Source organism: Otolemur garnettii, unplaced genomic scaffold (assembly GCF_000181295.1).
Source record: "Otolemur garnettii isolate 467f Iridium unplaced genomic scaffold, OtoGar3 scaffold00070, whole genome shotgun sequence".
NCBI lineage: Eukaryota > Metazoa > Chordata > Mammalia > Primates > Galagidae > Otolemur > Otolemur garnettii.
In genome coordinates this window covers 4830339-4834576 of record NW_003852465.1, presented here as the reverse complement: position 1 = coordinate 4834576, position 4238 = coordinate 4830339, and positions in this window count along the sequence as shown.

Sequence of the window (4238 nt, the reverse complement as noted above, 5' to 3'; positions counted from 1 at the left end):
GGCCCCGGCCAAACTGCAACAAAAAAATAGCCAGGCGTTGTGGCAGGCACCTGTAGTCCCAGCTATTTGGGAGGCTGAGGCAAGAGAATAGAAGAGAATCGCCTAGGCCCAGGAGTTGGCAGTTGCTGTGAGCTGTGTGATGCCAGGGCACTCTACCAAGGGTGATAAAATGAGACTATGTCTAAAAATAAAAAAAAATGCACCTGTCCAGGCCCCAGCTCAAAAGTCTTGCTCAGACCCTAATTCTTTAGACTTTGGGAGTCAACATGCCCATAAAGAGAGCCTGGCTAGGTCCCACGATGGCTTGGGAGTGAGTGATTCAGTCTATCCAATTCTGGTGATTGGCTTTGATGATCCCATTTAGCTCTCTGTTTCTCCAGCAATAAAGCTGATCAAATCTTGGATAACAAAAAATAATAAAGGCAGTAATGGGACTGCCATCTGCCAATTCATTTTTCTTCTTTCTCATTTTATTTAGAGTTCAGAAAAAGAAGAGAGGGAAGAAGGACCTTCCACAGTCCTCAGGACTTCAAAGGGGAGGCATGGATGTCTGCATGCATCGTGATGTCATTTTGTCTTAATAACTCCCTAAAATACCATTGTTATCATTACCTTTCCTTCATTTTACAAGGAGAAAACTGAGGCTTATGCACATTAGGTAATTTGCCCAAAGTCACCTAGCAGGAGGCTCTGATCTAAGCCTCTGAAGTCTGACCTCAGGGCTGACCACCATCCCCTATCAGCAGCCAGATCAGCTCCAGACACTTTCCCTGCCTAGAAAGTAGGCCCAGGACCCAGGCCCATGGATGCCCTCCCTTGAATGCCTTCCAAAGACATATTCTTCTACTAGACACAACTGTAATACATACTATTCCCTCTGTGATACATACTTCTACAGCCCAGGAAATATACCATATATAAATATATAACATTAAATATAATATAAAAGAATCCTTTACAAATCTTGAAACTTTAGGGAGGAGAAAAAGTAACTATTGATAAACAGTCTCATTTTACACATCACTGCAAATACAAAGATCATGCCACAAACCTGAAGTGACTCTAAATCAACAGACGATCTAAGCATAGTCTCCAAGGCTCCCAAATCTCAATCCAATATTCTGGGATGATGAATGTCAATTAAACCCACAACCTAAGTTAATGCAAACTTGCTGTCACTATTATACAAAAGCAATATAAACACACAAAAGGACTGGCAAAAGAATTCAGCCAAGCAAATAGTCCCTGTGACTTGGATTCATAAACCTTCTAAGCAATTTCAAGTCCCTTGTGATTTTCGTGAACGCTCTGAAATATCTGTTCCTAGGGGCTGTAGCTCAGATTACTGGGGAACGGTGAGTATCACACGATTCTTTTTTTTTTTTTTTTTGGTATTTTTAACATGGAGGCTCATAACCCATGATACCAGCAGCAACCTACATGCGTGGTTCTCACACCAAAGAGAGCAGAGCAGGCAGTGAAGAACTAAAAAGACAATAAGGCATTTTCATGATATTCAATGTGCAAGAATGCCAGAATGGGCCAGTTGTCCACTCAATTTCATGCAACATCTTTGGAAGAGTCCAAAGACCACCACAAGAAAACTTCTCAAAAATCATCTCAAGGACCAATGAACCTCAAAAAAGGAATAGATCCAACAGCGCATCAGCACTCCGTAGAGGCAGCATTTAAGAAACTGTTCTAACAGGTTCTGCGTTGCTACTCTCATCAGTGAGGAATTCCGGCTTGGTTGCCGACCTGCGTCCCCTCCTCCCATGCGCACACAATCAAGGCAGCAGAATTTAGAACTCTGAGGACCAACCACCCTGATTCTTCTTGTAAGAAATGCTTTGTGGAGGGCTGGCATATGCTGATTTTATTGTTTCTGATTTCAGAATCTTCCTTTGTGGACTATGTAATGTTCACATACCCAAGTTAAATTAGAACATTCAAAAATTATCTGAAACAGCTGTTCCTCTCTAGCATGTGTGTTATTAAGGAGAACTACAGCCTTGAGCAATAATCCTTCACCAGTACATGATCTCATTTATGCTGCTGTGAGTCTCATGTTACAGGTAAGAAGATAAAGACTCAGGGCAGTTGCTGCCGGTTTAATTCACATCCCCAGGAAGTGGGAAAGTCAGGATTTGAACCCAGGCCTGTACCTTGCCCTTAATCTTCCCAATATACCACAAAACCGGAAGTACGTGTTCAGAAGATATTCCCATCATGCTTGCAGCTTATTCTCACTTCCATTAGCAGCCAGTGACTTAGATACTAGCAGAATAAAACAGGACCCCAAACTGATCATTTCGGTCTTTTTATTTTATGACGAAACTGGCTGCTATGTCTTCTCTCCCAATATCCAGAAGTTGAAATGCTATCTTCTAGGGCAGTGGTTCTCAACCTTCCTAATGCCACAATGTATTTTCATTGTTAAAAAGGGGTCGTGACCCACAGGTTGAGAATCGCTGTTCTTAGGGAGTCCCAAATTTCAAACATTTGCATAATAATCTGAGTAATACCTCTGCTTATCCCCACTTCATGACATCATACTCAAGGTTGCCAAAGGTTTGCCTAGTCATCTCAGCCTTACTTTCTGCTTCCTTGGGTACCCTGGATATTTTCCAGGGCACTAAAATCGTTTTTACCCTCTGTAGTTCCTCTAAAGCATATTTATGATCAACACGAACATTTGGTGACTCTGCTGTTAATAATCCAGGAGTGAGGCTGCTCAAATTGAGTATGTTACACAGGGCCAACAGTCTGTAAAACCCCTTCATGTTTGGAAATTCACAGAGGAGGATATTTTATCTTAGTTCTCTCAGTTCTTCACTGAGAAATCACCTGTTTCTGTGTTTGTCGCCCTCACATAATCATAAGCTGCTCAGAGAAAGGGCTCTGCTTTCGTGCACACTCATGAAGGGCCATCAGTAAACATCTTCTGAACGAGCTGCTGAGTGGTATACCCTGGAAGAAAAGCCCCCTCATTGTCTAGGTAAGATGACAAGGTGGGTGAGAAATCATTCAACTTCCAATAAGAGAGCAGGGGGGCCCAAGACTGCAACGATGACTCAGCCGGTAACAACACTAACGCGCCCCTACCCATCCATCTCCGCTCAGCACCAGGGTCTGCATTATTATCACTATGGCCACCACTCATGGAGTACTTAACACATATCAGACACTATGCAAATAAACATTACGACCATCTGCTTTAATTTTCATAGCAGCCCAATAAATACAACACTCTTCCCCATTTTACAAATGTGGAAACTGAGATTTAGAGGTTAGCAACTTGCACAAAATAACAAACACAACTAGTCTATTCTGGCATGGGATTCAAATCCAAGCCACCCGGCTTCGACACTCTATGCCTTCCCCACACAAAGACATAAATTCCCAAATCTTGCCCTTTACATGTTCGTTAGAAAGTTTCTGATAATAAAACCATCTAATGTTAAAAATTCACAGTCCTTCTAGGATGAATAGATTTACTATTACTTTTCAACTTTGCCTTGGTAATGTGATCAGAAGGAACCGAAGATTATGTGACTACAGGATTGCTTGAATTTTTTTCTTCTTGAGCATCAGTAAATAGTTGATTTTATCTTTTTGTGCTTCTGTAATGCATCACGAATGTCTATGCTGTGATTTTTCAAAGTGCATCTCAGAATTCGACTCATCTGCACAGTTTAATTCCCTCTCATGAGTAATGACATTATTAGGGAGATGCCACTATCAATATCTTGGAACCTTCAGCTTTTTCATATAATAACAGTGATGAGGATGTTGGTGAGTACGGGCTGAAACTGACAAGCCATAGGTCTGCAATCAGGGTTTCCCTGACTCGCATTTATACTAGATATTAGGCATGTCACAAATTTTGCTAACAGCCAGTAGTAAAGGCTAAGAATATAAGCAAATGCAAAGTAAAATGGGAGCGACGTAAAGCCCCTCAAGTTGGGAGGGTATTTTATGTAACGGCACACAGAAAACTGTCTGGAGTGATGCAGAGACCTCTCAGTAGTTCTGTGTGGCTGTACTATAGGGTGCTTGGAGCCATCCTGTGAGAGTTAAGGATAATTTAAGAAAGAGTGCAAGAAATGGGTATACAAGAGGGCTTATATTTTACAAAATGGGGAATACAGAAGAATGTAAGATTTCACAGCAGAAGAGAGATGCCACCATAAATAGAAAGTGGTGAAGTCCAGGTTTGTTAATTCTGTAATATTCAT